At 38.0% G+C, this 10647-nt stretch overlaps 1 long non-coding RNA gene across 1 annotated transcript; it reads left to right on the top strand.

Annotated features, from left to right (window-relative positions):
* Positions 1-2040: 2040 nt before the first annotated feature.
* LOC127744460 (uncharacterized) lies at positions 2041-3947 on the top strand. The gene is made up of 5 exons (XR_008005447.1): positions 2041-2252; positions 2337-2434; positions 2526-2631; positions 2715-2750; positions 2872-3947. It is a non-coding gene; the product is annotated as an uncharacterized LOC127744460 (long non-coding RNA).
* Positions 3948-10647: the final 6700 nt, after the last annotated feature.

Genomic DNA, 10647 nt, shown 5'->3' with positions numbered 1-10647 from the left:
ATTTGTGCTTGGATGCATTTAGCATAATTAAGGCCATTTTTGATGATAAACTCACTAACCTATATGGCCAACCCTTGCATGCACCTTTGTGAACCCCTTTGAGCATATGGATTCCCATTTGTTCTGATGATAGCACATTACTTCCCTTAAGCGGAAAACCATTGATGTCCCCGAATTACTCTTTGATTAGCTTGGATGGATTAGTGTGTAAATTCTAAATGTGGGAGAATTTTGGGAAACATTGGTGATAGAGGCATGAACTTATTGTGAAAAAATTTTTTGGCAATTAGGTAATGCTCATGCATTTCATTAGTGAAAACATATGCATTCATAGTTCAAAAAAATACTCTCGGTTTTAAATTAATTTTGATTTGTGAGACATCTTGTGAATTTTCAATTTGATCAGTGACTAATTGTTGAGTTTGGTCTACGCTTGCAACATTAACCCTCTTTTAGTGTGAAAAATTCAAACTCAAGCAATTGGAAATATCATCAATCGCCCATCACGTACGCGTCGATAGTCTTCTGCATACGCGTCGATCCTCATTGGTCAGCTCCTTGGTTTCTTGTGTTCCTTCCATTTTTTCAAGCTTCCTTTCCATCCTCTAAGCCATTCCTACCCTATAAAGCCTGAAAACACTTAACACACAGATCACGACATCGAATAGTATAAAGGGAAATTAAAGATTGACATTAAAGGCTTAGGAAGCAAGTTTTCAATCATAGAACGAAATTGGGAAGGATTTGTAAAACCATGCAGTTTGTATGAATAAGTGTGCAAGGAACTGATAAAACCACTCAATTTAGCACAATATAAACCATAAAATAGTGGTTTATCAAAGGCTCATGGAAAAAGTGCTAGATACAGCTTTCTGATGATTGGTTATGTTCTAAATACTGGCCGTGCAGCTTAAGGAATGCTTCTTAGGGTTGCCCCTGCAAAAACTGCCTGTCTTGATTTTAATCTTCGGAAGACTAAAATGCAATTGGGTGTTCAAGTATTAGTTACTGATCCTAGAGAGCTTGAGAAAATTTGTCAAAGGTAATATTAGTACAATTTATGCTTAAATCTTCTGTCAGTGACATATGATCATGCCTTCCATATTATTCTAAAAAAATCCTGCCAGACTCCCTTTCATATTTCAGTGGGAATATTTATTTTGTTGTTAAAAATTAAATAGTGTTATATACCAACACCGTTGCTGTTCACCATATATTGCTAAATGTTAAATTTTAAAATGGTCTTAAGAATTGGCCAGGGGTTTCCTGTTGTATGCACTGAAATTTTCCCTCTATAGATTTTTCCCTTTAATTATTGTTATGGTTAATAATTCTATAATTTTGCAATTCCTTAAAATAGTAAATAACTGTGTAATGCCAATGTCTTTTATTGTGGAAATTTGCTTGTGCTTTGTCTAAAACAATATTGTTACCACCTCGGAAATAAAATAATATCCAAGTTTCACTCCAAGGCTTAGCAATTGGTCATTTTATTTCGTATTGCAGAGAGGCTGATATAACTAAGGAACGCATTGAAAAAATATTGAAAGCTGGAGCCAATGTTGTTCTGACTACTAAAGAAATTGATGACATGGCACTCAAGGTATATTAGTTTCTTTTTTTCTTTGAAATTTTTAATAGTTTTTACTTTCTGCAAGAGACATTAGTTGTAATTATTTCATTTAGGCATTCGAAGAAAATAACTATTTTTCTTTATTATGCTTTACATATTGAGAAGGAAAAGAATGCCTATGTAGGATTAATATAGCTTAGTTACCACCACATCTAGGATTCTTCCTTTTTAGGCATCACACCAAAGAACTTATGTTATGCCTGTAGCTAGATTTTTTATGGAAGTTTTCTTGTCATTTACTATATACATTATCTATTCCTAATATTCTGCTTCCTGAACCAATAAAAGGCTTGAGTTAAATTGATGCATTGTGTGGTTTACTATTTGAATTATGTCTGGTTTCTGACGTAAGAATCATAAATTTTTTCTGTCTTAAGTAATATTCTAATTATTTAATCTATTGTTTCAGTGCTTTGTTGAGGCTGATGCAATTGCTCTAAGACGTGTGCGGAAAGAAGATATATGTCACGTTGCGAAGGCAACTGGTGCTACACTGGTATGCCGTTTTCAACACTTCAATGCAGTTTTTGCCTATTTTTTATGACAAACGGATGCAGTTGGCGAACCTGTTTGGCCAAATACCTGTTGGTTTCTTTAGCCTTCCCTCTTTGCAATATGTGTGAGTTTCACTTTCAGAAATAAAAGAAATCTATCATTATCACTTCTATAATCAATATATTCATTATTGTTGCTGATATTCCAGGTTCCTTAGTCCCCTCAGTGCGGTTCCCCTCATACTAATTTGTGTGTTTGCTCAAAGATTTTTTGTCCAATCCCTTCAACTTTTTGTTTGAATTTCAGGTTAGTGCAATTCTTATGTTGTAAAATCTGTAAAATTTTTCTTTTGTGCTTTCTAATTTTTTGGCCTCGCTTAATGATGCGGCTTGTTCAGAATATGTTGTAGGACTCTTTTTCAGCCAAGAAGTCATTCCCTTGTGCTGTGAAACATGTGGTCTTAAAGATCTGAAAGCCCTTGAGTCAAAATCATTGGAATTGAGGTTTATTCTCTCTTTAGTGATAGTAATATATATTGACTTGTTATAAGAATTTATATTGACTTATTTCTATTTTGGAAATGAAGTGTTGAAGGTGAAGGAGGAAAGAAGGAGTATTAGAAGTAAGAGTCACTATTTCTCTTTTTATAATATGTTTATCTCCTACATATGGATTATGATTTTTAATTGAAAATTGTTTGGCTTACGCAGTTGTTTCTATTTGTTTTTCTATGCTTTCTGCAGTGGTTGTCACTCCTCCACTCCTCCAAAAATATTGTTGCATGCAGAAGAAATCCAGAGGTCTTAGTAGAAGAAGCCGCCAAGAGAAAGAGAAAACGTTGAATAGATCTTAGAAGAATTGAACAACTAATGTCCAGTCTGTGCTCATGTAAGACTGTTCCTTTGGCAAGATTTCCTTGTAAACCAATCTTGCTTGCGGAGTATACTCTCTATATTTAGTTTAATTCTAGACTAGGTTTATGTTTATATTTAGGCTAATTCTGAAAATGGCTAGCTATAAGAGCAGATTATTTTATATCACCTTTAGTGTATGCTACAGTACATGTTTTATAGGTTTTTCTTTTTTCAGTGGTATTTGTTTTGAATAATAGTTGATTGATGAGTCCAAATTTGATGATATATTTTGACTCAAATTGGATGAATTCTAGCACATCAACTCACACTTAAGCACTCAAATAGCACTCAAATGTGGAAACATGCTCTTTTGCACTTATTTTGACTAATTTTATTCCGTTTACCTTCCATTCGATACCTTGATGTTATTTATGAGTGGTTTTAGATGAATAAGGTAGAAATGGCTTGGAGGGAATGGAAGAAGAGCATGCATTAGGGAGAAAGCATGAAGAAAACAAAGTAGGAGAGCTCAGCCATGCGTGTGTGCGCACAAGAATGCGTGCGTACGCATAGAAGGAATCAGCATGCGTGCGTGCAAACAACTACCCGTGCGTACACACAAGAACCCAAGCAGAGTGAATCCAGAGCATCACGAAAGTGTGCATGCGCACAACCATCTGTGCGTACGCACAAGTGGAAATTTGGCGAAGTGTGCGGACGCACACGCCTGTGCGTCTGCACAGGTACTAGCGCATGCCTCCATTAAAAATGCACGTGACTCGCAATTTTGGGGCTTTCTTGGCCCATTTTTGAAGGCTTAGAGGCTGAAATGAAGAGTTATATGAAGGAGCAACAACACATAACAAAGAGAGCCATCTTAGAATAGTTTTTAGGAGTAGTTTTAGGGTAGTTAGCTTAGGTTTTCTCTCTAGTTCATTAGGGTTTTAATTAGGTTTTCAATGTAGAATTTTATAGTTCAAGTTTTGCTTTTGGATTTTGCTTTCCCATTGTAAGTATTCCTTAATTTCCTATTTTATGACATTACTTGTTCTACACTTTCTTCTACTTTTCATTTCTCTTACCAATTTATATAGTTTTGCAATTTTGGATTTCTAGTTGCTTAATTTGATATTTGATGCTTACTTTATGTTTGTTTGAGTTGCCTTTATTGATTTTGATCATTTATGGTTCATAGTGATGCACAAAAACTTGTCTCGCAACAAATTTCCCTTCGACAAGTATACCAAATTATCGTCAAGTAAAAACTCACAATAGAGTTAGGTCGAATCCCACAGGGATTGATTGGTCAAGCAACTTTAGTTGGAAGAGTATGCTAGTTGAGCTAAACAAAATGGAGTTTGAGAATTGCAGAAAATTAAATGGTGGGAAAGTAAATAGCAGAAAATAAAGTGCAGAATCTTAGATGGGGATTTGGGGGAACGAGCATGGAAATAAATGACAGAAAGTAAAGAGAATGGGTAAGATCAGAAATAGAGAATTCATTGGGCTCAGGAGGTGTTGTATTCTCTGGATCAAATTCATTTTCATGTCTTCCTCAATCAAAGAATCTATTGATCTCCTTGGCAATCTTAGGTGATTGGGTTCCAATTCCTTGGCAACCTAGTGCACGAAATTGTAATCACACTCTTGCAATTCCGCACAACTAACCAGCAAGTGCACTGGGTCGTCCAAGTAATACCTTACGTGAGTAAGGGTCGATCCCACGGAGATTGTCAGCTTGAAGCAAGCTATGGTTATCTTGTAACTCCTAGTCAGGATATCAATAATTCTCAGGTTTAATTGTGAAAAGTAAAAGAACATGAAATAAATACTTATTTTGCAGTAATGGAGAACAGGTTGAGGTTTTGGAGATGCTCTATCTTCTAAATCTCTGCTTTTCTACTGTCTTCTTCTTCATGCACACAAGACTCTTTCCATGGCAAGCTGTATGTAGGGTTTCACCGTTGTCAATGGCTACCTCCCATCCTCTCAGTGAAAATGTTCAACGCGCTCTGTCACAGCACGGCTAATCATCTGTCGGTTCTCAATCTGGTTGGAATAGAATCCAGTGATTCTTTTACGTTTGTCACTAACGCCCAGCCCTCAGGAGTTTGAAGCTCGTCACAGTCATTCAATCCTTGAATCCTACTCAGAATACCACAGATAAGGTTTAGACCTTCCGGATTCTCTTGAATGCCGCCATCAATTCTAGCTTATACCACGAAGATTCTGATTAAGGAATCCAAGAGATATTCACTCAATATAAAGTAGAATGGAGGTGGTTGTCAGGCACACGTTCCTAGGTGAGAATGATGATGAGTGTCACGGATCATCACATTCATCAAGTTGAGGAACAAGTGATATCTTAGAATAGAAGCAAGCGTGATTGAATGAAAAAATAGTAGTAATTGCATTAATCCATCAAGACACAGCAGAGCTCCTCACCCCAACCATGAGGTTTAGAAACTCATGTCGTAGAAGATACAATAAGAAACGTGTAATGTCATGAGGTAAAGATACAATGTCAAAAGGTCCTATTAATAGTGAACTAGTAACCTAGGGTATACAGAAGTGAGTAAATGACGTAAAAATCCACTTCTGGGGTCCACTTGGTGTGTGCTTGGGCTGAGCATTGAAGCTTTCATGTGTAGAGACTTTTCCTGGAGTTAAACGCCAGCTTTTGTGCCAGTTTGGGCGTTTAACTCCAATTTTTGTGCCAGTTCCGGCGTTAAACGCCGGGAATTCTGAAGCTGATTTGCAACGCCGGTTTGGACATCAAATCTCGAGTAAAGTATAAACTATTACACATTGCTGGAAAGCCAAGGATGTCTACTTTCCAACGCAATTGAGAGCACGCCAATTGGGCTTCTGTAGCTCCAGAAAATCCACTTCGAGTGCAGGGAGGTCAGAATCCAACAGCATCTGCAATCCTTTTTCAGCCTCTGAATCAGATTTTTGCTCAGGTCCCTCAATTTCAGCCAGAAATTACCTGAAATCACAGAAAAACACACAAACTCATAGTAAAGCCCAGAAAAGTGAATTTTAAATAAAAATTAATAAAAACATACTAAAAGCTAACCAAAACATACTAAAAACATACTAAAAATAGTGCCAAAAAGCGTATAAATTATCCGCTCATCACAACACCAAACTTAAATTGTTGCTTGTCCCCAAGCAACTGAAAATCAATTAGGGTAAAAAGAAGAGAACATACTATAGTCTCTAAAATATCAATGAAACTTAGCTCCAATTAGATGAGCGGGACTAGTAGCTTTTTGCTTCTGAACAGTTTTGGCATCTCACTTTATCCTTTGAAGATTAGAATGATTGGCATCTATAGGAACTCAGAATTCAGATAGTGTTATTGATTCTCCTAGTTAAGTGTGATGATTCTTGAACATAGCTACTTTATGAGTCTTGGCTGTGGCCCAAAGCATTTTGTCTTCCAGTATTACTACCGGATAAATACATGCTCACAGACACATAACTGGGTGAACCTTTTTAGATTGTGACTCAGCTTTGCTAGAGTCCCCAATTAGAGGTGTCCAAGGTTCTTAAGCACACTCTTTTTGCCTTGGATCACTTTTTATCTCTCTCTCTTTTTTCTTTTTCATTTTTTTTAATTCACTGCTTTTTTCTTGCTTCAAGAATAAATTTGATGATTTTTCAGATCCTCAATAACATTTCTCCTTTTCCATCATTCTTTCAAGAGCCAACAAGTTTAACATTCTTTAATCAACAAATTCAAAAAACTAAGCATTCATTCAGAAAATAAAAAGTATTGTCACCACATCAAGCTAATTCAACTAGTTTCAGAGATGAATTCGAAATCCTGCACTTCTTGTTCTTTTGTGATTAAGGCATTTTTCATTTAAGAGAGGTGATGGATTCATAGGACATTCATAGCTTTAAGGCATAGACATTAAATTTTATTAATCATGAATTAAGAACAAGACTCAAAGATAAACATAAGATAAGACTAATAGTAATAGAAAACAAAAATTTAAATGACTCTAAAATAGACTCCTAATGATAGAGGTTATCACAGAGTTAGGACTCAACAACCTTGATCTTGAGAAGTGGATGCTCCCTCAACTTGTGGGGTATTTGACCCTTCAAGGGAGAGCTTCTGGCACTTCAGCTCCTGTAGCTCACGCCCCTGCTTCTCTTGTTCCTTCAGCAATTTACAGAGCATGCAGTTTTGATTCTGCTGTTCTTCCTTAATTTGTTCCATAGCTTCTTGCAGCTTGGCAACAGATGCTTCTAGGCGGGTCCAGTAGTCAATTTCAGGGAGTTCAGGGAGGAACTCCTGCACCCTCCTTTTGATAGAATTATCTTGCATTTGTCCTTCTATTGACTTCTTGGTGATTGGATGTTCAATTGGGATGAATTCATCTACTCCCATCCTCACCCCAGCATCTTTACATAGTAAAGAGATTAAGCTTGGGTAAGCCAGTTTGGCTTCAGTGGAATTCTTGTTTGCAATTGTGTAAATCTCACAAGCAATCAAATGATGAACCTCCACTTCTTTTCCCAACATAATGCAATGAATCATCACTGCTCTCTTGATAGTGACCTCAAAATGGTTGCTAGTGGGCAATATGGAATGCCCAATGAAGTCTAGCCAACCTTTTGCAATTGGTTTGAGATCTCCCCTCTTGAGTTGGTTTGGGACACCTTTTGAATTGGTTGTCCACTTAGTTCCAGGGAGGCATATGTCCTCTAGAACTTGATCCAACCCCTTATCTGCTCTCACCATTCTCCTATTAAAGGATTCAGGATCATCTTGCAGTTGAGGCAATTTGAAGACCTTTATTATTTTGTCCAGATGGAAGTAAATAATTCTCCCTCTGACCATGGTTCTGTAGGTATGAAAAGCAGTTCCAGTCATTCTCTGCTTATCTGTCAGCCACAGATTTGAGTAGAATTCCTGAACCATGTTTCTTCCAACCTTTGTCTCAGGGTTGGTTAAAACTTTCCATCCTCTGTTTCGAATTTGCTCTTGGATCTCCGGATATTCATCTTCTTTTAGATCGAATTTAACTTCCGGGATCACTGACCTTAGACCCATTATTTTGTGGTAATGGTCTGCATGTTCTTTGGTTAAGAACCACTCTTGACTCCAAAGATCCTTTGGAGCATTCTCTTTCTTACCTCTAGAATTGGTTTGTTTTCCTTTGGGAGCCATGATCTTGATGAGCCTTAGCTTAGTGATCACGGAAAAACACACCAAACTTAGAGGGTTGCTTGTCCTCAAGCAAAAGAAAAGAAAGAGGAGAGAGAGGAGGAGAGCAAATTCGAATGGTGGGGAAAGGGGAATGGCCGAACGTATATTTATAAGGGAGGGGGGAGAGATTTCGAAAATTCTGAAGGAGATTTGAGAATATATGGAAAGAATTTGAGAGATATTTGAGTTTTTTTTTCGAAGAAGATTTGGAAAGGATTTGAAAGAGATTTGAAAAATGATTTTAATTTTTAAGATTTGAAGGTGAATGATGAAAGTTTGAAATGTGTTTATGCAGAAAATTATGGATCAAAACAAGAAAGTTTGAAAAATTTTGAAGTGGAAAGCAAAATCTCTGTCCCCCGCCTATCTGGCGTTAAACGCCCAGAATGGTATCCGTTCTGGCGTTTAACGCCCAAATGTTGGCCATTATGGGCGTTTAACGCCCAGCCAGGTACCCTAGCTAGCGTTAAACGCCAGAAACCCCTTCATCACTGGGCGTTTTGCTGAACGCCCAGGATGCTGTCAACCTGGCGTTAAACGCCTAGATTGGTGCCCATTCTGGCGTTTAACGCCCAAAATGGTACCTTTACTGGCATTAAACGCCCAGAATGGTATCCATTCTAGCGTTTAACGCCCAGAGTACCCCTTACTGGCGTTTTTTCGCCAGCAAGCTCCCTTTCTCTGCTTTTTTCACTGAATCCTTCTGTAACTCTGTGAATTCCTTCAATTTTGATGATTGCCCTTTGAGAATATGTATCAAACTTTTATTAAATAAAACAGATAACCTGCTAATGACTGGGTTGCCTCCCAGCAAGCGCTTCTTTATTGTCTTTAGCTGGACCTTTTACTGAGATTCATTCAAGCCTCAGTTTTGAGCATTCTTGCTCAAAATTGCTTTCAAGATAATGTTTGATCCTCTGTCCATTAACAATGAACTTTTTGTCAGAATCAATATCCTGAAGCTCAACATATCCATATGGTGAGACCCCTGTAATCACATACGGACACCTCCACCGGGATTTAAGTTTTCCTGGGAATAGTCTGAGCCTAGAGTTGAAGAGTAGAACTTTTTGTCCTGGCTCAAAGACTCTGGATGACAACTTCTTGTCATGCCACTTCTTTTCCTTTTCCTTATAAATTTTTGCATTTTCAAAGGCATTGAGTCTGAACTCCTCTAGCTCATTTAGCTGGAGCAATCTTTTTTCACCAGCTAACTTAGCATCCATGTTTGGGAATCTGGTTGCCCAGCAGGCTTTATGTTTCAGTTCCACGGGCAAATGACAAGCCTTCCCATACACAAGTTGGTATGGAGAGGTTCCTATAGGAGTCTTGAAGGCTGTTTTGTATGCCCACAGAGCATCATCCAAGCTTTTTGCCCAATCCTTTCTACGGGCAATAACAGTACGTTCCAGGATTCTTTTTAGCTCTCTATTAGAGACTTCAGCTTGCCCATTTGTCTGTGGGTGATACGGAGTTGCTACTTTGTGGCTAATTCCATATCAGAGCATAGTAGAGTACAACTGTTTATTGCAGAAATGAGTGCCCCCATCACTGATTAGTACTCTGGGAACACCAAACCTGCTGAAGATGTGTTTTTGTAAAAATTTTAGTACGGTCTTGGTATCATTATTGGGTGTGGCAATTGCTTCTACCCATTTAGACACATAGTCTACTGCCACTAGAATATAAGTGTTTGAGTATGATGGTGGGAAGGGACCCATGAAGTAAATTCCCCATACATCAAACAATTCAATCTCTAAGATCCCTTGTTGAGGCATGGCGTAACCATGAGGCAAGTTACCAGCTCTTTGGCAACTGTCACAGTTACGCACAAACTCCCGGGCATCCCTATAGATAGTAGGCCAGTAGAATCCGCATTGGAGGACCTTAGTGGCTGTTCGCTCACCTCCGAAATGTCCCCCATACTGTGATCCATGGCAATGCCACAGGATCTTTTGTGCTTCCTCTCTAGGTACACATCTGCGGATTATTCCGTCTGCACATCTCTTAAAGAGATATGGCTCATCCCATAGGTAGTACTTGGCATCTGAAATTAATTTTTTTCTTTGCACCCTGCTGTACTCCTGTGGTATGAACTTCACAGCTTTATAATTTACAATATTTGCAAACCATGGTTCTTCCTGGATGGCAAAGAGTTGCTCATCTGGAAAGGTTTCATAGATCTCAGTAGAAGGGAGGGATGCCCCATCTACTGGTTTAATTCAGGACAGATGATCAGCTACCTGGTTCTCTGTCCCTTTTCTGTCTCTTATTTCTATATCAAACTCTTGCAGAAGCAATACCCACCTTATAAGCCTGGGTTTTCAATCCTGCTTTGTGAGTAAGTATTTAAGAGCAGCATGGTCAGTGTACACAATCACTTTTGACCCTACTAAGTAGGATCTAAACTTGTCAATGGCATAAACCACTGCAAGTAA

The sequence above is a fragment of the Arachis duranensis genome, unplaced genomic scaffold, assembly GCF_000817695.3.
Source record: "Arachis duranensis cultivar V14167 unplaced genomic scaffold, aradu.V14167.gnm2.J7QH unplaced_Scaffold_354585, whole genome shotgun sequence".
NCBI lineage: Eukaryota > Viridiplantae > Streptophyta > Magnoliopsida > Fabales > Fabaceae > Arachis > Arachis duranensis.
Note: the sequence above shows the minus strand (reverse complement) of the source record. Positions and strands in the feature narration are given on the sequence as shown.